Source organism: Solanum lycopersicum, chromosome 5 (genome assembly GCF_036512215.1).
Source record: "Solanum lycopersicum chromosome 5, SLM_r2.1".
Lineage (NCBI taxonomy): Eukaryota > Viridiplantae > Streptophyta > Magnoliopsida > Solanales > Solanaceae > Solanum > Solanum lycopersicum.
In genome coordinates, this window is record NC_090804.1 from 28,601,237 (window position 1) to 28,628,449 (window position 27,213).

Sequence of the window (27,213 nt, forward strand, 5' to 3'; positions counted from 1 at the left end):
CTTTCTCTTAGCCCTTGCTTTTTCCACTGGTTGAGCATGAACCATATGAAGAGAAATTTTCATATTGTCATGTACTATACCCTAATGACATTCCTCTTGCAAATCATCCGACACTACTGTCACAAAGCTGTTCATTCATCCCTAGGATCGGAAACCAAAGAAGGAGCATACTTTGAAAATTTAGAGAATTTCAAAGAGTATTCAAGCACACTCATACCTCCTTGACAAAGGTTGATGAACTAGGAAAGAATCTATCAAGAAATGCCTTCTTGAAAACATCCCAAGTCAGTTGTCCACCCCTTAAAGACCTATTATCTCTCCATTGGACGTACCAAGATTGGGCCACATCTTTGAGTTGGTAAGTGGCTAACTCGTCCTTCTCACTAGTAGACAACCCCATAGCAAAGAGGATATCGTAGATTTCATCAATGAACTATTAGGGGTCTTCTTATATCTTGGACCAATAGAAAGTAGGGGGATTCATTCTAGTGAAATGCCTTAGATGGGAGGCCATGGTAGCAACTTGTTGGTTTGCTCGGGGTATAACCTCCTTATTAACTTGAGTCATCATGGCTTGATCTTGGGAAGTGGCGGCTTGTGCTTGGATATAATATCTTAGGACATTTGATAAAGAGCAATGCCAATGGCATCATCCATTAAAGAAGGATCGACCGGAGCTTGGTCATCAATCACATCTTCTTCAAGAAGAGGAACTTGATCACCACAGGGAGGAACTCCCGCATTGGCCATCTCTTCTACAAGTCTTTGTGCCGCATGCCTTCGATTATTCATTACCTATAATCACAATAAGAGTATTAGATACAAAAGCATATAGAGCTAAACTATAGAGGCACGATATTGGACTTCCAAGAAAGTGAGAGTTTCCTAAGCATTACATAGATTCCTTTTCATAAGTGTGGCACACTTCACAATAATGAACACGAACCTACATAGACGTGGTTGATAGAGACATCGACTCAAAGATATTCAACCTCATGATCTAAACAAAGTTTGTCACATCCGGGGAGCACCCCCTCGACGTAACTAGTGTCCTCGTCCTCTTTAAGGACTAAGACTAGCCTCTTATCTTATATCATTACATTCTTAGGTAAAAATTAGCGGAAATTTAAAACTTTTCATTACTTCTACATTGAGGTATACATAGACCTCTACATACACATAATATTTATATCGAGTATACATAGACCCTTCTTATATAAAGATTACATAGTCTTCTACTTTTATTGCACATAGATATATATAAAATATAACAGTCTCAAATAGTCGTCTCATCTCATACCATCTAATAAGAGTATAACAGTTTGAGCCTAGCCCAGACATAATGAAATAAGACCACATATAAGTCATACAATGTTTAGTACTTCAATGAAAAGGAAAAAACATAAGAGTCTTCAAAACTAAATCAACATTATAAACTTGATATGGGAATTACCCTCGAAAAGTGAGGACCTACCAAACTTGGATTATTAAGACTTCAAAGTCCTCTTAAAGTCGCCTCCTAAATCCCTTCAACGATTGGAACCTAAAATGTCAGGGAAAAGGAAGACATGGGGTTAGTACACCACGTGTACTAAGTATGAGACCATATGCACATATAATATCAAATCATGCTAAAAAGTGATATTTTATAAACTATAAAATTTACTTTAAAAACCTTTATGCACATTCAACAAGAGTATACCAATTAATAAGACATATTCCTTCAATCATAGGCATGTACATCACAAGACCAACAATACAAGGCATGGACAAGTCAACATGAATATCATATTTCACATAGTCAAAGCAACTCTTTCACCACAAGCATGAATAAGAGTTCATTTCAACACAACCAAAGCAAGACCAGTACTCATAAGCCTCTTTAAATCAACTTGTGCAATAACTAAGCAAATACTTATAACCTTACTTAATCAAGTAAACCTAGCAAGAATCATAATCAATGTCCAAGTTCACATAACATAACATTAAGGGTACATAATATCATACTTTAGCAATATAGACCATATGCATGTTCATAAGAGTAATCAACGTCACATAGTTTCATTAACATATAAGATCATCATATACATATCATTTACATTTATAAGCATATACATACATAAGAACATCCTTCTATCACTTTTCATAAGGTTAATTAGAGCAATGTATAGGTAGAGTTACATACCCCTACCTAGACTAATCTAAACCCCTTAGGTCATCTTAGTTAGAGTTCATTCCTTTAATTAGTTTTACCTTTTGGGAACATCTTGTCTTAACCGACATAGACAACATAAGCTAATTTGGAATCCGGCGTCATGAAATCCTACACCGAAAGAAGGAGGAGTACTTGTCAAGGTAGTACCAAAACACAAACATAGCAACTACGTGGATCCACTAGCTAGTATTCCTATAAGGGCAAAATAGTTCAAGAACTAGGAAATATAGTTGGGATCATCCGTATGCTACATGCATTGAAGTCTCCAATCTCAAGAGCACATTAGTGATCCTACCTTCTCTATGTGGGAAGGGACACTCCTCAATCTAGTTCACTCGGTGTTAAGCTATAGTCCCTTTTGAAATGTCTTTAATACTTTTATTAATCATCATAGCTTAATGTAGGTCATAGGGTCTATCCATTGTTTAAACATCATCATCATATATTAATAAGAATTACATGAGTATGGTCCTTTCATTACAATTTATATAGGTGAGGTTAGCACATAAACATATTCATATCATGATAAGGGACATTAGTAAATTATCCCAATCCTTATAAGATTTTCACCTTAACCAACACCTCACAAGTCATAGTCAAGATATTTAAATTCAACATTATACCAATCCTATCAATCCTAATACAAGGCATACTTCAACACAACATCATCACTTACCCACAAGTAACCATAATTGAAGTAAAGAGTTAAGATCACAAGACTTACTAAGTCTCCTTCATAATTTATCATCAAGGTCTTACCATCAACCCGTAACTCAACCCCATAAGGGTATAGTATCATCACATATCAATAAACCAACATATTAACAAATTCAATTGAATCACTACATCACAATCCATCACTAATTAATAGCTTAAGATAAAAGACATAGGTCAATTCCATAATATACTCAAATAACGTAGATCAATTACTCAAGATTTAGCATAACAAGGCAATAATTCATCTTAATCTAACCATAGTTGATACAATAACATCATTCAGTAGTAATTCAACCAATAACCAATTCAATTGAACAAATATTACCCAATTCATATCAAGATCACAATCTAGGGTTAAGGGGAATAGGTCATCTTCTAAAAACTAGACCAATCTATCAATATATAACATAATTGAGTTATAATACAGGTTAATATATTCATAACATCCAAAATAATTCATAAACAAGGTAATTCATAACATCTATTTCGTATTGGATGAAAACCATTTGAAAACCTAACTTTTGAAATCACTTTGATGGAACCCTTCGAGAAAAGAGGTCTCAAAGGTGAAAGAAATCACATACATTATTAATTAATGAAGATTGATGGATAAACTTGAACCTTTGCATCCCTTGAACCCACCTCTAGCTTGATCTTCAATGGGGGTTTCTTTGGGAGAGAGAAAGAAGGGAGAAGCAAGAGGATTTGGGTTTGTGAACTATGAGAGCTTAGATTAGTCTAATTAGGTTAGAGGCATTATATAGGTGGTTAACTAACTTAATTTGACCTCCCCTAACTCTAATTAACATCCTAAATAATCCAACAAATTAATTTAATTAAGCTAAAATGTGCAACAAAAACAGTGGTCCCACGGACGAGACCACGTCCATGCCCCGTTTGTTAGTCGATGGGCCAAGGACCAACCGTCCTATTGGTTCGCCGTTAAGTTCAGAAACTATGAAATATCGACCTTGGACAAATATTTTAAGTTTCCATCAACGGAGGCAATCGATGCCCATTTGATTGACACAGGAATCGTCAATAACACTCGTTGGTGCACACTGCCTATTGGCAGCCTCTGGCCAAATCGCAATGGTCCTCTTCAAGAGCCCTTGGTTGATACTTGAGGAGTCGTGCCCGAAAGTTTCGACTATGAATTAACCCTAATGTGTTTTAGACACCTTCCAGCAATTTTAATCACTTTCAGACTCCTAAAAGTTAGTCAAATTGTAACGACCTGTTAGTCGTTTTGAGCAGTAGAATTTATTTTCTGGTAATAATTGTCTGAGTCGATGGACCCCACGATGGACCGTCATGGGATTGACGGACCGTTGAGGGGGTCTCGTTCCAAAACACTTAGAATCTGGAAATTTGGGTACTAAGAACAACTCTCTGAACTTCGCGACGACATGGCAGGACGGACTGTCGTAGGCACGACGGACCGCCACAGAGTCTTAAACAAAATTGACTCTCTGAACTTTGTGACGGAAGCAGCAGGACGGACCGTCGCAGGCACGACGGGCCGTCACAGGCTGCGTACCCCTGACTGGGTCGGATTTCTGTTAAATTTTTTAAGGGGCATTTTGGACTATTCCTGCTTATAATTAAAAAGTTAGTGGTTGAATGTTAATAATTCAATTACTTGGGGGTTAAAGGAGAGAACCTTGAATTAATTAGTGGGTTACTTTGGTCATCTTTTATACTTAATTATATGGTAATTAGGGTAAAAGAAAAAGAGTTTGAATAAGGAAAAACCAGAAAAAGAGAAAGAGAGGGAGAACAATCGAGAGAAGAGAGAAACGAAGAGGAATGCAAAGGTTTTGGGGGATAGCTTGCTTGATCGCGAATTCTTCGGTGGAGGTAGGTTATGGTTTTTATGCTATTTCATAGTAAACTCTTAATAGCGAATGATATGTGTTGGGTATTATTGTAAAGTCTTCTACATGCTTTGTGCGTGCATGATGTGATTATGTAATTGTAATGGGTTGGAAAGATAAGGTTGTGAAGCTTAAACCTAAAACCCTCTCTATTAATGATGATGCCTTGGTATAAAAAGGAGGCTTGATGAACTAAAAGAATGAGGTTAGGGGATTGGGTGTCACGAACCGACATGTAGTATTAATGGATCGGGTGTCACGAACCGACACGTAGTATTAGGGGATCGGGTGTCACGAACCGACACGTAGTATTAGGGGATCGGGTGTTACAAATTGACACGTAGTATTAGGGGATCGGGTGTCACGAACCGACACGTAGTATTAGGGGATCGGGTGTCACGAACCGACACGTAGCATTAGGGGATCGGGTGTCACAAACCGACACGTAGCATTAGGGGATCGGGTGTCACGAACCGATACGTAGTATTAGGGGGATCGGATGTCACGAACCGACACATAGTATTAGGGGATCGGAGTATCACATTCCGACACCAGGATAGTAAAAAGAATGAATCTTGAATGATGTTAATATACTCAATTTAATGAACCTATTTCCCAAATGAGTATGGTATGGAGGCTTGTGTCCTCATGGGTGTACTTGGCGTTATTATCAATGATTCTTGTACTTGTTGTTGCTACCTATTGAGTACTGTAGTTGATTTTAGGATATTATCTGATATATATTGCTTTCTATTTTGATCTGGCCGATGATATCTACTCAGTATTCGTGTTTTGTACTGACCCCTACTTGCATGTTTTCCTTTTGTTCATTGTGGAGTGCAGCAAACGTACCGTCGTCTTCAACTCAACCGCAACTCTAGCCAGTCTTCATCACGTCAGATTTAAGGGTGAGCTATTGTTTCTAGCTTGGAATGGATATTCTCCTTCACGTCTTGATGCCTTGAAGTTTTGGCATGGACTGTCTGTTTAGTTATTTTAGGTTCTTAGATACTCTTAGACTTAGTAATTGGAGGATAGATGTTCTTGTGATGATGACTTCCAGATTTTGGGGATAATGATAAGTTTTGAGTTTTAGAAGTTGATTATTGATTTTGTTAATGAGTTTTAAGTCTTCCACATTGTTTTCTATTTATTATGTTTGAAATGTTGTGGTTTAGATTTGTTGGTTCTCCCACATAGCAGGATAAGTGTGGGTGCCACTCGCGGCTCGTTTTGGGTCGTGACAAACTTGGTATCAGAGCATTAGTTTCGTTGGTCTCATTACACAAGAACGAGTCTAGTAGAGTCTTGAGGAACGGTAGGGGGACGCCTTTACTTTTCTTTGAGAGGCTATAAGACTTTAGGAAAACTCCATTCTTTCTTTCTTTCGTGCTATTACTTGGGCCAATTGGTATCTAGGTGATACAAATTGGTATTTGACCATCTTCACTCTATTTCGCAGATGGTTAGAACTAGAGCAACAACTGCGGCGACACCAACACCGGCAAGACAAGATGCGTCTGAACCAGCCACTGAGGCTGTAGCTCGAAGAGGGGCAGTGACAAGAGGCCGTGGTAGAGGTCGCGGGAGGACGTCCTCTAGAGGAAGAGGGCAAACACCTGGCCCATCTAGTACTAGGGCGGTGACTCCTCCACCGACTGAGGAAGTAGTAAGAGAGGGGGAGGAAGGGGAAAATGAGCAAGTACAGAATGAGGAATTACAACCCCAACCTACCCTAGAGATGATTAATCAGGTCCTTGCTTATCTTAGCGGGCTATCTTATCAGGGCCAGACCCCTCCAGTGTTTTCTGCACCAGCACCTCAGGTTCCGGGAGTACAACATGCAGCTGTTGTGGCTCCCCGCATGGATGCCTCATTGGAAATAGACACGTTTCCTCGGTTGACTACAGGGCCTATAATGACAAGTGATCATCACGATCTTTTCAGTAAGTTCTTGAAATTGAAACCTCCAGTCTTCAAGGGTACTGAATCTGAGGATGCTTATGATTTTCTGGTGGATTGTCATGAGCTACTACACAAGATGGGCATAGTAGAACGATTTGGCGTCGAGTTTGTGACCTATCAATTTCAGGGGAACGCCAAAATGTGGTGGCGGTCACATGTTGAGTGTCAACCAGCACAAGCACCACCTATGACTTGGGCATCATTCTCTAGCTTGTTTATGGAGAAGTATATACCCCGGACTTTGAGGGATAGGAGGAGAGATGAGTTCCTGAGCCTAGAGCAAGGTAGGATGTCGGTTACTGCTTATGAGGTTAAGTTTCGTGCATTATCCAGGTACGCCACCCAGCTTTGCTTCAGTCCACAAGAGCGGATTCGCCATTTCGTGAAAGGGTTGAGGTCATATTTGCGGATTTCAGCCTTACAGGTATCTGCTGCAGCAAAATGCTTTCAGGAAGTGGTAGACTTTGTGATAGAGGTGGAAGGAGTGAAGCCAGATGACTTCACCATGGCATCAGCAACTAAAAAGTTTCGTAAGGGAGGAGAGTTTAATGGTTCTTACTCCAGAGGGTAGAGTTTCGGAGGTTATCTAGCCCGACCTATTCAGTCTTCACTACAGACCGTAGCGGGGGGTCCACCACAGACCGGTCAACAATTCTCTGAGTTTGGAGGTTATCCCCAGACTCGGTCGTTCTCACAGAGACCTATGCTTGAATCCAGAGAATGTTATGGATGTGGAGAGACTGGACATATTAGGAGAACTTGTCCAAAACAGAGTTACAGACCCCCAATGATCATAGGTAGATGTGGTCATTGAAGAGGCCGTTATTCGGGAGGACGTGGTGGCCGAGGTAATGGTGGCCATCAAAACGGCTGGGGTGACGGGCAAACTGGGACTTCTGCAGCGCAACATGGTAGGGGCAACGGGCAGACAGGTGATAGAGCCCATTGTTATACTTTCCCTGGAAGATCTGAAGCGGAGACATCTGATGCTGTCATCACAGGTAATCTTTTGGTTTGTGATTGCATGGCTTCTGTATTATTTGATCCTGGATCCACATTTTCATATGTATCTTCCTCATTTGCTACTGGTCATAACTTACATTGTGAATTGCTTGACATGCCTATTCGTTTTTCTACTCCGGTGGGTGAGTCTGTGATAGTTGAAAAGGTATATAGGTCTTGTTTTGTAACTTTTGTGGGGAGCAATACTCATGTAGACTTGGTTATCTTAGAAATGGTTGATTTCGATGTAATTCTGGGTATGACTTGGATTTCTCCAAATTTTGCAATCTTAGATTGTAATGCCAAAACTCTGACATTGGCCAAGCCTGGGACAGATCCGTTAGTGTGGGAGGGTGACTACACTTCCACTCCAGTTTGTATTATCTCCTTTCTTTGTGCTAAGAGAATGGTTAGTAAGGGTTGTTTAGCTTTCTTGGCATACCTCAGGGATGATACTACCCAAGTACCTTCAATGGAGTCTATTTCGATAGTCCGTGAGTTTCTGGATGTGTTTCCTGCAGACCTTCCTGGTATGCCACCGGATAGGGATATTGACTTTTGCATTGATCTGGAGCCGGGTACTCGCCCCATTTCCATACCCCCTTATAGGATGGCTCCCACTGGTTAAGAAAGTTAAAGGTCCAACTTCAAGAGTTGTTAAGCAAAGGCTTCATTAGACCAAGTGCATCTCCTTGGGGTGCTCCGGTTTTGTTTGTGAAGAAGAAGGATAGAAGTTTTCGAATGTGCATTGACTACAGACAACTGAATAAGGTAACTGTTAAAAACAAGTACCCTCTTCCTCGCATCGATGATTTGTTTGAGTAGTTACAAGGTGCTTGTACCTTCTCAAAAATCGATTTGAGATCTGGTTATCATCAATTAAAAATACGGGCCACGGATGTGCCCAAGACTGCTTTTCGGACTAGGTATGGACATTATGAGTTCTTAGTAATGTCTTTTGGGCTTACGAATGCCCCTGCTGCTTTCATGAGTTTGATGAACGGTATTTTTAAGCCATATCTGGATCTCTTTGTCATCGTATTCATTGATGATATACTGGTATACTCAAAGAGAAAGAAAGAACATGAGGAGCACTTGAGAATTGTATTGGAAATGTTGAGAGAGAAAAAGCTTTATGCAAAATTCTCTAAGTGTGATTTTGGCTAGATTCATTGTGCTTCTTGGGGCATGTGGCTTCTAAGGATGGAGTGATGGTGGATCCTACCAAGATTGAAGCAGTGAAGAATTGGGTAAGACCTACTAATGTTACAGAGGTAAGGAGCTTTGTTGGTTTAGCTAGCTACTACCGTCGATTTGTCAAGGGTTTTCTTTTGTTGATTCCCAACTGACAAACTTAACTAAGCAGAGTGTTCCATTTGTATGGTCGGACGAGTGTGAAGAAAGCTTTCAGAAGCTCAAGACTTTGTTGACTACTGCACCAATTCTCACCTTGCCAGTGGAAGGTAAGAATTTCATTGTTTATTGTGATGCATCCTATTCTGGTTTGGGTGCAGTGGTAATGCAAGAGAAGAATGTAATTGCTTATGCTTCGAGGCAATTAAAGGTGCATGAACATAATTATCCGACCCACGATATGGAGTTGGCTGCAGTAGTGTTTGCATTAAAGCAATGGAGACATTATCTATATGGGGTTAAATGTGAAGTCTATACGGATCATCATAGTTTACAGTATGTCTTTACTCAGAAAGATTTGAATTTGAGACAGAGGAGGTGGATGGAACTACTGAAGGACTATGATATCACTATCTTGTATCATCCGGGAAAAGCTAATGTGGTGGCAGATGCTTTAAGTAGAAAGGCAGGGAGCATGAGAAGTCTAGCCCACTTGCAGATTTCTAGACGCCCATTGGCTAGAGAGGTTCAGACTCTGGCTAATGACTTTATGAGGCTAGAAGTAAATGAGAAGGGAGGATTTTTGGCCTGTGTGGAGGCAAGATCTTCCTTTCTTGACAAGATTAAGGGGAAGCAGTTTACTGATGAGAAACTAAACCGGATTCGAGATAAGGTATTGCGAGGAGAGGCTAAAGAAGCAAAAATCGATGAGGAAGGTGTTTTGAGGATTAAGGGAAGGGTATGTGTACCCCGCGTCGATGATTTGATTCACACTATTCTCACAGAGGCTCATAGCTCAAGGTACTCTATACATCCTGGTGCAACCAAGATGTATCGTGACCTAAAGCAACATTTTTGGTGGAGTAGGATGAAGCGTGACATTGTGGATTTTGTTGCTCAATGCCCGAATTGTCAGCAGGTAAAGTATGAACACCAGAAGCCTGGAGGGATACTTCAGAGAATGCCCATTCCTGAATAGAAGTGGGAGAGAATTGCAATGGACTTTGTGGTTGGTCTTCCAAAGACAATGGGTAAGTATGACTCCATTTGGGTAATCGTTGACAGACTAACTAAGTCTGCTTATTTCATTCCGGTCAAGGTTACTTACAATGCAGAGAAGTTAGCCAAACTTTACATCTCAGAAATTGTTCGATTGCATGGAGTCCCACTCTCCATCATATCAGATAGAGGTACGCAGTTTACTTCTAAGTTTTGGAAAACATTGCATGCTGAATTAGGTACTAGATTGGATCTTAGTACTGCATTTTACCCTCAGACCGATGGTCAGTCTGAGCGAACGATTCAGGTTTTGGAGGATATGCTTCGTGCATGTGTGATAGAGTTTGGTGGTCATTGGGATAACTTCTTACCCTTAGCAGAGTTCTCATACAACAATAGCTATCACTAAAGTATTGATATATCCCCATTTGAGGCATTGTATGGGAGAATATGTAAGTCTCCCATTGGGTGGTTTGATGCATTTGAGGTTAGACCTTGGGGTAGTGATCTTCTGAGGGAATCGTTAGATAAAGTGAAGCTTTTAGCGGCTCAAAGTAGGCAGAAGAATATGCAAATCGAAAGGTTAGAGACATGGAGTTTATGGAGGGCGAGCAAGTTTTGCTGAAGGTTTCACCCATTAAAGGGGTGACGCGGTTTGGTAAGCGAGGTAAGCTTAGTCCGAGGTATATTGGTCCATTTGATGTTCTAAAGCGCGTGAAGGAGGTAGCTTATGAATTAGCCTTACCCCCAGAACTGTCAGGAGTGCACCCGGTATTTCATGTGTCTATGCTGAAAAGATACCATGGTGATGGAAACTACATCATTCGTTGGGATTCAATCCTTCTTGATGAGAATTTGTCTTATGAGTATGAGCCTGTTGCCATTTTGGATAGAGAAGTCCGCAAGTTGAGATCAAGGGAGATTGCATCCATCAAAGTTCAATGGAAGAATCGACCCGTTGAAGAGTCCACTTGGAAGAAGGAGGCTGATATGCAAGAAAGATATCCACACCTTTTTACAGACTCAGTTACTCCTTTTCCTCCTTGTTTTTCTTCTTGTGATCGTTCGAGGACGAACGATGGGTAAATTGGTATCTATTGTAACGATCTGTTAGTCGTTTTGAGCAGTAGAGTTTATTTTCTGGTAATAACTGTCTGAGTCGACGCACCCCACGACGGACCATCATGGGCACGATGGACCGTCGAGGGGGTCTTGTTCCAAAACACTTAGAATCTTGAAATTTGGGTACTAAGAACAACTCTCTGAACTTCGCGACGACAAGGAAGGACGGACCGTCGTAGGCACGACGGACCATCACAGAGTCTTAAACAAAATCGACTCTCTTAACTTTGTGACAGAAGCAGAAGGACGGACCGCCGCAGGAATGACGGGCCGTCACAGGCTGCGTAACCCTGACTGGGTCGGATAACTGTTAAATGTTCTAAGGGGCGTTTTGGACTATTCCTGCTTATAATTAAAAAGTTAGTGGTTGAATGTTAATAATTCAATTACATGGGGGTTAAAGGAGATAACCTTGAATTAATTAGTGGGTTACTTTGGTCATCTTTTATACTTAATTATATGGTAATTAGCGTAAAGGAAAAAGAGTTTGAATAAGGAAAAATCAGAAAAAGAGAAAGAGAGGGAGAACGATCGAGAGAAGAGAGAAACGAAGAGGAAAGCAAAGGTTTTGGGGGATAGCTTGCTTGATCGCGAATTCTTCGGTGGAGGTAGGTTATGGTTTTTATGCTATTTCATAGTAAACTCTTAATAGCGAATAATATGTGTTGGGTATTATTGTAAAGTCTTCTACATGCTTAATTGTGTGCGTGCATGATGTGATTATGTAATTGTAATGGGTTGGAAAGATAAGGTTGTGAAGCTTAAACCTAAAACCCTCTCTGTTAATGATGATGCCTTGGTATAAAAGGAGGCTTGATGAACTAAAAGAATGAGGTTAGGGGATCGGGTGTCACGAACCGACACGTAGTATTAATGGATCGGGTGTCACGAACCGACACGTAGTATTAGGGGATCGGGTGTCACGAATCGACACGTAGTATTAGGGGATCGGGTGTCACGAACCGACACGTTGTATTAGGGGATCGGGTGTCACGAACCGACACGTAGTATTAGGGTATCGGGTGTCACGAACCAACACGTAGTATTAGGGGGATCGGGTGTCACGAACCGACACGTAGTATTAGAGGATCGGAGTGTCACGTTTCGACACTAGGATAGTAAAAAGAATGAATCTTGAATGATGTTAATATACTCAATTTAATGAACCTATTTTCCAAATGAGTATGGTATGGAGGCTTGTGTCCTCATGGGTGTACTTGGCGTTATTATCAATGATTCTTGTACTTGTTGTTGCTACCTGTTGAGTATTGTAGTTGATTTTAGGATATTATCTGATATATATTGCTTTCTATTTTGAGTTGGCCGATGATATCTACTCAGTAATCATGTTTTGTAGTGACCCCTACTTGTATGTTTTCCTTTTGTTCATTGTGGAGTGCAACAAACGTACCGTCGTCTTCAACTCAACCGCAACTCTAGCCAGTCTTCATCACGTCAGATTTCAGGGTGAGCTATTGTTTCTAGCTTGGACTGGATCTTCTCCTTCACGTCTTGATGCCTTGAAGTTCTGGCATGGACTGTCTGTTTAGTTATTTTAGCTTCTTAGATACTCTTAGACTTAGTAATTTGAGGATCGATGTTCTTGTGATGATGACTTCCAGATTTTGGGGATAATGATAAGTTTTGAGTTTTAGAAGTTGATTATTGATTTTGTTAATGAGTTTTAAGTCTTCCGCATTGTTTTCTATTTATTATGTTTGAAATGTTGGGGTTTAGATTGGTTTGTTCGCCCACATAGTAGGATAAGTGTGGGAGCCACTCGCGGCTCGTTTTGGGTCGTGACACAAATAGGCTAAGGCACGCTAGTACCACATTGAACTAGTTTTCGGATGTCATGGACGTTCTTTGACATTTTGATTTCTAGACTTCCTAAATGACTTGTATTCAATAAAATACACCTTAAAACAGTGTCTAAACCTCTGACACTTATGTTAGGCTCTAGAACATGTCTTAGACTTTCGAAGTGTTACACTTTACAAGTTAAATACTCAAGAAAAAAATACATAATATAAGATAAAGATGAAAAGTCATAGAAATATTTTACCAATGAAGATTAGTACAAACAACGTATTGGGATTAAAACTTGTGCCATGAAAAATAGGATTAACTGAAATTTACTTAAATACCACCAAATATTGATTATCTCCCCACGTGATCCTTATAGTTTAAGTTTGCCCTAACTTATGTGAAAACAATCAGCTTGGCATTAGTTTTTTTTCTAGATATAATGTGTATTACACTTAGTTATCAGATTTAAATGAAACAGACAAAAATATTTCTTTTTTAAATGCATTTCAAAAACACAATTACAATAGGTTCCCACGTGCCAAATATTATGTACACCATTTTTCAATTTCCAAATACTACTGCAAATAAGGTATAAAATACAAATATTTTTGGTCATTTACTCCTATTTAACATTATTCTACAATCAAATCAATCCAAAGATATAGTATCCATAGCACACCAAAAAAGAACATCAAAGAATAGGACATACCTTTAAAATTATTATACCATACACTTTTCATTTATACCAATATTGCAATTAACTTAAAATATAACTTATATCTATGTGATTACTAACTCTTGTAGATGTCCGCACGAGACAAAAGGAGATGTTTCTTGGAGAGAGTACTATTGTTATAATCCACAACTACGAGAAACAGCAATGTTCGTATTACTTATATGTGGACGATTACTACAATAATTTTTTGTTGACATGTATATAAAATTGGAAACGACAATGCTACAATATTTTATAAAGGAACAAACAAATTTTATAAGAGAGGTTTATTGAGGTACCATTTATAATAATAGCACGGGAGAATACATGGCAAATAGAATTAGGCAAAGAATACTACTTCCGTTATCTTTTATTGGGGGCCAAAATATATGATAAGATGGTTTATATGAATGCAATGGATTTGGTAGAACATTTTGGAAGGACTGATTTATTCATAACAATGACGTGTAATACTGACTATATTGGCATCCAAATAACAAACTCCTTAAGATAGATCTGACTTTGTGAAAATTAACAAGAGTATTCTGAGCTAAGTTGTAGGATCTAAAATACAAAACTTTTAAGAAAGAAATATTTGAAATTGTATCTTCTCATGTATTCATGGTAACATTCCAATAAACGAGGACATACAACTCTTTGTCAAAGAAAAAGAATGGCACAAGATAAAATCAGGAGATCAGTATGATAGATTTATCTCAGCAGAGATTCCAGATAAATGGAAGTATCCCATTTTTGATGAAATGTTGATCATGCATAGGATGCATGGTCCATGTGGAAAAAACTGCCAACAAACACGTGCATGCAAAATGAAAAATATAAATATCATTATCCTAGGCCATACAAAAAGAAATCAATTCAAGCGAAGGACGGGTATCCAATTTATAAAAGAAGGGATGGAAGGATAGAGAGTGATCATGGAATAAATATGACTAATCAATGGGTGGTACCTTATAGCCCTTATCTGCTCCCAAAATACAATTTTCACATGAATGTTGATGTCTCAAAAGTCAAGGCAATAAAATAACTATAAAAGTATATATATAAAGGTCATGATTTGTATGTTGTTTATGTTCAGTCTAATGATACTTAAAAACTTACTGAGGAGATTCAAACTTAACAAGATGCATGGTGGGTTTTACCATCCGAAATACATAGATGAGTTCAACTTGAATGAAATGCAATCTCCAGTGATCAACCTTCAACTACATCTAGAAAAACATTTAGATACACATATTAATGCATAACAAAACATAATTTATTTAAAATAATAAATATAATAGTAATAGTACAAATACTAGGTATAAACAAGCTCAAACTATTTTACTGGTATTTTTACTGGAAAATGCAAATTCACAAAATATCATCGCCTGGGATGGTGTCAAGTAAAAAATGTTGACCGAGTATTTCAGGATTTTCTCAATTGACACTCAAGCACGAGCATACCTTTATAGAGAATTTCCTATGTATTATTTTGGAATCCCAAGGTAAAAACTTGGACAAAAGGAAAACAAGATCTATAATTGATCGCATTGCAATTGGTAAGGTAGATATAGTAAACTATAACTTCATACACATCAATAATTGTTAAACGTATTACTAAACCTTTATTAAATTTTACAGCTAATAATCGAGAAAATAAAAGGTATTATGAGAGGTTATTGTTATACCATATAAGAGAACCATTATCATTCAATGACTTAGTCACTGTCAACGAAAGAAAATGTTATACCTTCAGAGAAGCGGTCAAAGAAAGAGGATACTAGAGTACAACAATAGTATATCAAAATGTTTCTAAGAGGTTGTTATCTTTAAAAAGTCATCAGCTCTCCAAACTTTGTTTGCTACAATTTGGTTCATTGTAACCCAATGCATATTAGAAAAGTATGGATATTTGTTATGAGGATATGTCTGAGGACTTTAGCAAGCTATTTGGAAACTTACACCAAACTATACTACAGTGTACCCTCGATAGTAGTAGTCATTGTTTGGAACGTATAGGTAAAAGCATAGACATATATGACATTCCTCAACTAGATCACAAATTGCTCAAAGATTGTCCATCATAATATAGAGAAATAAATTAAGAACATCCATGTTAATAACTTTAGAAGAGTTTGATACACAATCACAATTAAATTCAAAACAAAAGTGGGCATTTACAAAAGTAGTGTAAACAATCATTCTTTGTGGATGGACCTGGGGAACTAGGAAAAAGTACCTATACATATCCCTTGCATTGCTTATTAATTTTAGATCAAGAAATATGCTAGATTTTGTCGACAACAACTAGTGGCATAGAAACTTCAATTTTATCAGGAGGACGTATAACACACTCAAGGTTCGAGATCCCCCTGCAAACAGATGAGTTAACTATGACGAACATGTAAAAGAAAAGCGATGTTGTCAAATTGATTAGAAAATCAAAAGTGGTTATATGGGATGAAGCCTTAATGGCCAACCGGTAAAAAATAGAAACAGACGACATGAGGTTTAGAGACAAAATGGACATCGATAAATCATTTTATGGAAATGCCATGGATTTTGGAGGAGATTTTTATCAGGTTTTACCAGTAGTTCCACAATAAACTAGAGTAGAAATTATCATACAAGCTTGCTAAAATCATATCTCTGTCCTTTGATGGAGAAGATTCAATCATGAAGAATTTGAGAGTAAGAACAGATCCAACATTCAGTGGGTTCTTACATCGTGTGGGTAATGGAGATGAACCAATAATAAAAGATAATTGAATCCTTCTTCCTGAACAATTAACTCTCAAGTATTATAGGGGTGGAATTCTAGAAGAATCTATGATAAAAGACACATTTTCAAACCTACAATAAAATGCTACTTGGGAAAAATATGTCATGGAATGAGCTATCATAGCAAGAAAAATTGACAATGTGGATAATCTTAATGAGAAGTTAATATACATGTTCCCTGGTGAAAGCAAGACATTCAGTAGCTTTGACTCAAATGAATATGACACCATCAACTATTACCAAGAAGTATATCTAAATACTTCAACAACAAAAGGACTGCCGCCACATAGGTACTGCAGAAAAATACATCACGAATTACAATCAGGAAAACTAGGTAACAAAAATCAATATGGATATATTTTTACATATCTTGATAATGAATGTTATAATTAAAGGATAATGTGCATGCCATGCTACTAAGGAATTTAGACTCTACAAATGGCTTATGTAATGGCACCCGAATGATATGTCGAGGTTTTTCCCTAAATGTCTTGCATGTTAAAATATCAAGTGGTCATTGTGCAACTAAGCTTGTCTTTACTTTTAGATTTAAACTGTAACCACTAGAAAATGAAGGCTATCCATTTAAATTTACTTAAAAGTAATTTCCAGTACGTCTTTGCTTTACAAGGACTATAAATAAAGTGCAAGGTCAAACAATTTTTAATGTTGAGTTGTATTTGCCTCAACATGTTTTATCACATGGTAAGTTGTATGTTGCACTCTCAAGAGGGATATCTATGTCCAGAACAAAAGTAATTGTCCTAACAAAGAAACTCAAATGCCATAATGAGATATACACAAAGAACATCGTTTATAAAGATGTTTCATGTACAAATGGTGGATTTAACAATATTACATTGCTTCATAACTCAAGTTTAGAAGACACTAACACACCTATGCAGACATAATCTATTCTTCATCAACCCACACTCCTCAATGCGTTAATATAATTTATGATAATTTTTTAAGTCCGTCAATCCACTCATAAATCGTGATATTTAACCAAACAATGTGTGGTTTCATGTTCATATTTATTGTTTATTGTTATTGTATTGCATTCAAATAATTTAATTTTATTATTATTATTCATAATTTACAATACTTTCATGCTTTAAATGTGATACTTCATATTAAGTTGTTGATGTCATTCATATTATAGCATATAAAAATCCTACATAATATAAAATGCATCAATTAAATCTTTATCACTTTAAAACATCACTAATAACTTATGCACTCATGAGAAGACTATTTAACACAATGTAAACTTCTACTACATCAACAATATTGCACGCACTCATGAAAACACAACTTTACAAATGTCTCTCGATAGATAACAAGACAACTTAGAATGGTTCACACATGTAACGCACGTGCTCATGAATGCTAGTACTATTAAAAAACAAAAGAATTTATCATATTCTCTAAACGTCTACCTTAAACATTTATGTTTTCAGATTATATAAAAAAGTAAAATAAAAATATATCAATAGACATTTTACTCAAATTTTCTTGAAGTTCTAAAAAGTATTTGATATTCATTGGTATACCAAGAATCAACTTTATTATTTAGCAAAAAATAACAGAGGAAATGTGATTACTTTAGAGTAATACGTAACTAAAAATATAATGATGGCAAATAGTATGTTTCATTATAAAAGATAACGTGTGCAACAAATAAGATCTACCAAAGCATGACATAAGTATATATCGATAATAAATGTTTATTTTGAACAAAAGAAGGAAAAATGCACAAGTATCCCTCACGAACCATATATGAACGAAATAAAGTGACATGCTTAATGTAATTTGGGTCCTATTATCCCTCGAATTCAATTTTTCATATTCTAGCACCTTTTGTACTGATGTAACACCTTCCATCAAATAAGTTTATTATGTTTGTACATATCTTTTTTTATTTATCTTGTATTTAAATTAAGTTATACATGTATGCTTTGTCTTATACTTTTTAATTTTTTTTACCTTCATTCATTGTCTGTTTTATTTTGTTTTTATATTGATTTTATTTACTCTTTTTATTTTATATGTATTTCCTTTTGATTTAATTTGAAATTTAATTTCAAAATTCTTATTTATAAATTAAGTTTATCTCTTATATATTAAAGTGAGTAAATAAAATCAAATAAAACTTTTAAAAACCCGTTAAAATTTAAGCATACTTTTCATTTGTATTTTTTTAAACCAAAAATAGATTTCTAAAAATAATTAAAAGTGAAAAGATAGGAAATTAGTGAAAGACAAAGTTAATGTTTTAAGTTAGGAAGAATTTAAAATAATTATTTCAGAAATAAAGAAAATTATTTAATTATGAATAGTTTCAAACAAATTCATTATTTTTCTGAAACGGAGAACAAGCTCTTAAAAACTAATTGATTACTAGCAATTTTATTAAAATAAACTATTCACGAGTGACTCACTATGACTAAGTAAAAATTCATTAGCAAAATTCTTGAGATTCACACTTGATGTACCATTTTTATTCATAGCTTCCTCAGCTAAATTACTCTATTTCTTGGCATTTATTCTCAATTCCTCCCCTTCTTCGCCTCTTTCCATCGTGAATGTGATACACTCATATCTTTCCACAACACCACCTCCACTGGAATTAACTCTAACACCATTCTTGATCGTTCCAGAGTGTACATGCCACGATAGGTACCTCAGATGCTACACTCTCCAAAGGTTAATTCCATCCATAGTGAGTCATAAAACAACCAACAAAAGGGTGTTTAAGAACTTCCACTTGAGCACCAATTCACTATCTTTCCTTGATTTTCATGTTTGTCTTTGCAAATCAACTTTTCCTCCATCTTATCTCCATTTTGTCCTTCTCTAATAACCCACATAGATGGCCTCCCACAAAAGGGTTTAGACATTTATATTATTTATTGTGATTCGTCTAGGGTCGACCTAGAGAGGTAAGTTTATAGCTTATACTTTTAGACAACTTAAGGTGCATAAGAAGAATTATCCAACTCATGACCTCGAGCTTGCAGCGATGGTGTTTGTAATTAATATTTGGAGACACTACTTTTATTGTGTTCACATAGATGTGTTAACAAACCATAAGAACCTTCAGTATATGCTCACCCAGAAAAAGTTGAATCTTCACGAGTACTCAAGTATTATGATATGAGTGTGCATTATCATCTTTGTAAGGACAACGTAGTAAAATATTCTCTTAATAGATTATTTATGGACAGTATAGCACATGTTGAGAAAGAAAGAAAAGAACTAGCAAAAGATGTTCACAGGTTTGCTCGCTTGGGAGTTTACCTTATAAACATATCAAATGGTGATGCAACAGTTTAGAATGGGTTAGATTATTCATTGGTAGCGAAGGTTAAGGAAACAAAGATCGTGATCCGATATTGCTTCAACTAAAGGGTGAAGTTCATCAACGGAGAGTTGAGGTTTTCTCACACGTGGAATATGGTGTGCTTTGCTACCAGGTTCAATTATGTGTTCATTAGGTGGATGACTTGAGACAACAGATTCATGCAGAAGCCCATAACTTCTGATATTTTATTCATCAAGGCTCCACTAAAATGTAGTGTGATTTGCGGGAAGTCTTTCGGTGGAAGGGTATGAAAAAGGATATAGAGGATTTTGTGGATAAATGTCCTAATATTCAGGAAGTGAAGGTAGAACATAAGACACCAGGATATATGACTCAAGAGATCAAAATTTCTAATTGAAAGTGAGATGTGATCTACATGGACTTCATTACAGGTTACTTTGTACTCACAGACAACATTACTCTATTTGGATAATAGTTGATAGAGTCACTAAGTTTGTGCAATTTTATGCTGTTAAGACTACAAATTCTAAAAAGGACTACGCCAAATCTTTAAATTAATGAAATAGTTAGGTTTAATGGGGTTCTTTTGTCTATCACTTCATATTGAGGTCCTCCGTTTTCCTCTCATTTCTAGAAGTCATTCAAAAAGGTCTTGGTATTCAGGTTAACCTTAGGACAACATTTCGTCCACACACGGATAGTCAAGCAGACCATACCATTCAGACCTTAGAGGACATGTTTAGAGCTCTCGTGATCGATTAGAAGGGTAGTTGGGATGATATTTTTCCTCTTATACAGTTTGCCTACAATAATAGCGATCATTCAACCATTTAGGTGGCCCCTTCTGAGGCATTGTATGGTTGTAGATGTAGATCTCCAGTTGGTTGGTTTGAAGTAGGTGAAGCATCCTTGAATAGGGTCATATTCAGTTCATGATGATATTGAGAAAGTATAACTAATTAGAGATACACTATAGACAGCCGAAGTTGAAAAAAGTCCTATATTGATGTAAGGAGAAGGGAATAAGAGTTCCAAGTTAATGATTAGGTTTTTCTAAAAGGGTCACCTATGAAGAGGATGATGAGATTTGGAAAGAAATGGAAGCTCAATCCTATACATGTAGGCCCTAACAAGATTTTGTTAAGTCTTGGTAAAGTGTCAGATGAGTTAGAGTTGCTAACAAAACTAGCAGCAGTTCATCTGATTTTTCACATTTTGTTGTTGAAGAAGTGTGTAGGCGATCCAACATCTATTATACCTTTAGAAAGTGTGGTTGTGAAGTATACTCTCACTTATAAAGAGGTACTAGTTAAAATCCTTGATTGGCAGGTCCGGAGGTTATTCCCATATCTAGTTACACATATTATCGTAGTATCATCATCTACCCTAAGATCTAACTTTGTGAACCATCATGCCTTGCTCAACTTGTTAATCAAATTCTGCACCAATGGAACTGGATATTTGTTCTTCATAGTTGTGTTATTCAATTCCCTATAGCCGACACACATCCTTAGCTTCCCATCCTACTTCTTTTCAAATAAAAAAAATGCACCATATGGAGCCTTGATGGATGAATCAGTCCAGCATCATGCAATTCATTAAATTGCTTATGCAACTCATCCAATTACTTCGGAGCCATGTGATAAAGAGCCTACACAGGAGCAATTGAACATGGAAGCAACTCAATTTTATGATCTATATCTCTCCTAGAGACAACTTCTTTGTCAATTTAGACGACATCACATAATCAAACTGCATTGACGCTTCAGCCATACAATCCGGCACTTCTACCATCACATTTGGCTTCAATTCAACAAACGAAACAAGAAAAATTTCATCTCCCTTCCACAACCCATTGTCAACAAGCATAGCAGACAACAACAATGCCTTTTTCTTATCAACTTTACCAACCCAACCAAATGGATAAATACCTTTCACAAAACTAGGAGTGAGGAAAAGAAACAAGCATAAAGTTCCTTAAGAAGTCAATCTCAAGTACGATCTCAAACTCACCTAATGGCATTACCATTATATTATGTTTTCCTACCCAATGTTCAGCAGAAATAGGCACACTAGTAGTTATGTGTTCAATGACTTTTGCCTTTGTATTGACAGTCTTGACCTAGGAGGGACTATTAGTCAACTAAAGTTGTAGTGATCTTGACATCCAAAAACGTATGAGTAGCCCATGTATCAGTCGTAGACATCACACTTTGTTCTTGAACTTCTATTTTGATATGAATCAGTGAAGCATGTGGATTCGAAGCATTGGAAACACCTTTAACATTATTAATCAAAGTAATCTAATTAAAAGACAAACCCAAAAGTTTCGCTATGACATCCATGACATTATATTCCCCCTCACATTGATTCAACTTTCCATCAAGAAAATCCTTCAGTATTTTCTAATTTGGACGAGCCTTAGATAAGTGAGTACCACCACAAGTTAAATAGCTCTATAAATTACTATGTTTTCCCTTAGTCATGTCTTTGTTTCCTTGCTTCATTCGTGTCATCCCTTTTTCAGAAGCATTGTCCCTTCGATTCTCCCTTTTCTAGTATCTCTTCTCGTTACCTATTTTCTTAGGTTTTGAACTAGAAGGAACATCAACAGTAGTTCAAAAGTCCATAATAAAATCAGAGGCATCGATTCCCCCACACCCTGTTCTACCTCCTTAATTCATTTTGATCCATCTTTGCATGCCCAAAATAAAGATATGTAATTTATTCCTTAGCAGACATATTTTATATGTATAACATCAGAGAAGTAAATTCCTTTATATAATACCGCACCGAACTATTTTTCCTTAGTCTTTTCGATCTATCCTTTGCCAGCTATGATGCATTTCTAGGGAGAAATTGATTATGTATTTCCTTTTTTAACTTGGCCCAATTATCAATTCTGGGTCGGCCAGAACCTTCGTTGTCCGCATTTCGAGTCATCCGCTAAAGTTTTGAATGACCTGTTAAATACATAGTTGCAATATAAAAGTTGTCTGTTTCAGCAACCTGGGTAGTTGTGAAGTACTTCTTTAATTCATATGAAATTCTCAAAAAAAAATTAGCACTGCTTGCGTCTCCAGAGGCCTTTAGTTCTGGAAATTTTACCTTAGAAGACTCCCCTCACAGAGGTCCTTATGCGCGCAACACTACAAATTTTTCCTGAAGATTTTCATTTCCTCTGACAGTCCTTTCATTTGTAGTGTTGCTACCTCTCTTCAATTCTTAGATTTTCAGCCGTCTATATATAAATCAGTATCTCCCTGAAATGTCACAAATTCTTGTTTCCAACTATTAATCTAAGTCAAAAGATCCACCAATGAAAGATCATCCCATCTCTAAACAGTGATCCCAATGAAGGATCAATTCTTTGCAATTGTTCACAAAATTTAATGTTTGTCACCATCGTTCTACCATGCTCTGATACAAATTGAAACATGGGCGAATTTTTGTTCTAACAACATTGCTAGACAGCCTACAATGCTTGTAAACTTCAGCCTACAAATCCCACGAATTTGACTATGTCTTGAAGACTTGTCTCATTTTTTTGGCAGAAGATATGATTAACAAATAGTTTTGGGATAAAAAAATTAGTCCTGGAATAAAATTTAGATATCTTCTTTGATTTACATGTTTGAGATAACTTATCCCACCATTTATAGTATAATGATGGGATAAGTTATCTCATATACGTGGTAGGATAAGTTATCCCGGGATAACTAAGGCCTCATTTGTTTCCATTAAGATACACACCTGAATATTAAGATTTTCATTAAGATTTGGGTGTTTTGATTTGAATACACATCTGAATATCAAGATATGGTCTTTAAATCTGAACACTAAATAATTAATATTGTTTGTTTTCAATATATGAATGTAGAATTTGAAATAAACATTATATTAATAAAATATTATAAATTTTTCATTTCAACAAAATATATAACTATTATTCAAGAAAAAGTTCTAAAAGTTTTAATAATCATGATCTTGGAGTATTATTTTTTCATTCAAAAACCTTGATAAACAACAATACACCAAAAATATTATTGCAACTAGTGTTCTTGACACACATCAATACAAGAAAATTGTAAATATAGAAAAAATACTTGAAAGTATTTATGAAAACTTATCAGTTGAGAAAAATGGTGTTTGACTGAGAAAAGTAAGAAAGAGATTTTTTAGTTATGAGATGAAAAGACACATCCAAAGCAGAGAAGATATGTTTATTATTGGGAAAAAGGACTAATATACTCCCGAACTATCGTAAATGGTATGCAGATATCCTCCATCATACTTTAGGGACATTGGTGTCCCTGCCATCAAAAAACTAGAACATATATATCCTATATACTAATGGACATACACGTGTCATAATCTTATCCATCAACCCAACATCGGATCGATGAATATGATAGTGTCACGTGTCCCTATTTAGTCTTCCATTAGACTAAAGGGCATATACGCTCTAGTTTTTGGACGACAGGGGCACCAATGTCCCTAAAGTATGACAAAGGATATCTACGTACCATTTACAATAGTTCGGGGGTTTATTTATCTTTTTTTCCTTTATTATTCGATAACTTATCAAATAAGCTTGAATGTTGTTAAGAGTCTCCTACAGATCTGATTCATTCAGTCCTCTTCAGACCCATTAAGAGTTTTTTTTAAAATTAAACAAATGAACTTAATGGGTTGAATTTGAATGATTCAGTGTCACACCTAAAAATCAAACATACTTAATGGGATGAATCTGAATGATTAAAATTCAGACCTCCAAATTATTTTTCTTGACACACAGTACATATGTCAGCAATCTTCTAGAGTACACACGTTATTTCACACATATGTTGCCAATTTGGAAATTTGTACCTTAGTGCTCTTCTTTATTATCATCATTATTTTTATTTGAATTCAATTAAATATGAATTTACATTGAAAAATTTTATATTGTAGATGAAAGAGTATTATCACTCTCATACAATTTTTTTTAGTACTTTAATCCCTCTTCATAAACAAGTAGATAGAGCAAGAATTTAATAAATTCAATTGAATTCAATACTTTTTAATACTTTTTAATGCAAAATAAATCTATATGCATTTCATAATTTTAAATGTGTGGTTGAAGGACCACTACCTCATTGCCAAAAAGTCAAATCTTCAAATTTGCCACTTTGGATCATTTTTCCCATTAAATATGAGCACACAGAAACATCCAAATATGTAAGTGTTGGTCATTCCTTAGAGTCAAAAAAAAGCTGAAACATTTTTCCAAGTCAAGCACAACACCTCTCGAATATGTATGAAATGGGTCAGGAAAATAAAGATGCTTTGACAGAAAAATAGTTCAACATTTATCACATTTTGATTGGTTCTACATACAAAGGAATTTAATTTGGCTCCACTTTCTATTAGGTGCAGAAATGGAGATTCTTCTCCTTTTTTTTTTCTTTGGAATGTCAAGGCTAATTTACACGTATTTTAATTAATTTTACCAATATTTATCACATACTCTATCTATTAAGATTACAACAAATTATTTATTTAAAAAAAGGTGGGGTGGGGGGGATTCACGATAAAAACTTCCCAAGAGATCAAACATATTCTTTTGTTTTAAATAATGTAACTCCTTTCATCCCATTTTAGCGATAATTTTGTCTGTCAGTTTCAAAAAAATGTAACGTCATTATTATTAGAAATAATATAACATTAAAATCCCTCCCCTTTACCCCAATAAAATAATTTACAATTACATAAATATCTAAAAACTTTTCTAGATCATAAAATTTAAAGTTTTTTTTTAAAAAAATATCATAATAAATCAATAATGTCACATACAGTAACAAGGAAGTATTTAATAATATAATGGAAAAACTAGAATAAGTAACCCAATGGAAAAACTAGAATAAGTAACCCCCACTCCCACCCCACTCGCAATACCTTAATCCTAACTCCTAAAGTTTTGTTTAAAGTTGTCCCCCATACAAATGAAAGGAAAACAATTTATCCTCTTCCCGATTGTGGAGTATATATTTTATATTGCTTCTTGAAAATATTAAAATCCTGGAGCTATAGATTAAAATATTTTAAAAGTTATATCTTCATAAAAGCTAAATTTCTAAAAAGGAACATTCAGTGAAAGTAAAGAGCTATATCTAGAAAATACATTGTGAATTATTGAAAAGGTTAAATAATAAGTTTCTTTAAAGAAAGTCTGTACACACGAATCTGACATATTGACATTACTCATCATTTCTCTGTATATATAAAATAAAAATTAGTTTCATGAACTAGAAAAAGGAAATAACAAAAGAAAAGCAAATAGATAAATGAATGAGGTGTCTGTTGGGAAAATGCGGACGAGCACAAAAATATATATGATAAAAATAATGGAAATAAAATAGGAAAATAACGACACCAAGAATTTTACGTGGAAACCCTTCTGAATAAGGGAAAAAAATCACGAGCCGAGAGGAGCAACTGATATTACTATAGTAAGGAATTTTACACTGTGTAGTCACGAATACAATACTCAAAGTGAATACTACACACTCAAAAGGAACAACACTCTTTTGATTTCCGTCTTACTAAAATATCGCTCACATTCTATTATTCTTCACACACTATTTTCTTGTATAGTCTATGAAATACCTCACTTTGCTCTCAACATGGATTTTCTCTCTAACTTGGTGTGTTCTACAAATGAGCAAGAATGCTCTATTTATATAAGGATAAAACCATGTCTATGTCACTAATGACATATGTAAATATAGCAAAGTCAAGAATGGTTGCAAATCTTACCAATTTGCCAACTACCAAATCTTTTATTTTCAACTCCAATTACTATTCCATTTTAACAATTACTTGTACCAATTGAATAGCTAAAGTTGACTAAAAGATGGGATGAATTCAATAAATCTCAACCTCCAGTCCCATTTACTGGAGGAAGGTATCTTCAACTTCTTTAGAGAGAGGTCATACCCACAAGTTCTTTGCATAACTCGAACTTGTCTTTCGGTATCATCTTAGTCAGCATATCTGCAGGATTTTCACTTGTGTTAATCTTTTTGACGTGAAATGATTCATTCTCCACTTTCTCACGAATCCAATGATATCTGACGTCAATGTGTTTTGTTCTTGCATGGTACATGGAGTTCTTGCTCAAGTCTATTGCACTCTGGCTGTCACAATAGACAATATACTCCATCTGATTCAAACCAAGATCTTGAAGAAATCGCTTTAGCCATATCATCTCCTTTGCGGCTTCAGGAAGCCGCAATATACTCAGCTTCAGTTATAGATAATGCAACACACTTCTGCAACTTTGATTGTCATG

At 36.0% G+C, this 27,213-nt stretch overlaps 1 pseudogene; it reads right to left on the bottom strand.

Annotated features, from left to right (window-relative positions):
- The window catches only part of LOC101257859 (UDP-glycosyltransferase 75C1-like), a 66,291-nt pseudogene extending 46,836 nt beyond the window's left edge, over positions 1-19,455 (bottom strand).
- Between the last annotated feature and the right edge of the window lie 7,758 nt (positions 19,456-27,213).